This window comes from Silene latifolia, chromosome 10 (genome assembly GCF_048544455.1).
Source record: "Silene latifolia isolate original U9 population chromosome 10, ASM4854445v1, whole genome shotgun sequence".
In the NCBI taxonomy this organism is placed as follows: Eukaryota; Viridiplantae; Streptophyta; class Magnoliopsida; order Caryophyllales; family Caryophyllaceae; genus Silene; species Silene latifolia.
Window position 1 is genome coordinate 48361700 of NC_133535.1, and position 677 is coordinate 48362376.

Sequence of the window (677 nt, forward strand, 5' to 3'; positions counted from 1 at the left end):
CAAATCCATGTAAATACATGGCTTCTCAACAACTCGAGTGAAAACCATTCATCACATAATTGAAATGTTCATTGCAATCTTAAGTGTTAATCAAAACCTTGTGCTTATGTCGCACACACACGACCACGACGCCAAATCGGACCATCAATAAGGAGCGTATCACAATGGTTTAATGCATTTAATAACAACACTTAGATTACCGTTTTCAAAATATTGGCGGAAACCTAGACCGCGCTAATAAGAATAACGGTTTCCGTCGAAAACCGTTCTTATTATATTGTAACAACGGTTGTTTAACAAACCGTTATCAAAAACGTTTAACGGTTTCCATAAACTCGTTATATAATCACCCTTATCAACGGTTGTTAGACAACCGTTACCAGTTTAAGAAAACGGCGTTTCGAAAACCGTTACTAAATTAACACTAGCAACGGTTTTTGGTACCCGTTGTTATGTTATAGCTACGGGTTTCTTGTAACTGTTATCATTTTCTATTATGATATAACGGTTCCTCTGTACCCTTTGTCATTTATCATTTACGGGTGAAAAATAACCGTTATATATTTTTTTCAATGTAAAATATTCAACCGATGCATGTATGATAAATAATGAACCGTTGCATGCATTGTTTTGTTTGACCATTATTTACTATCCGTCCATTATTATATCCACACATG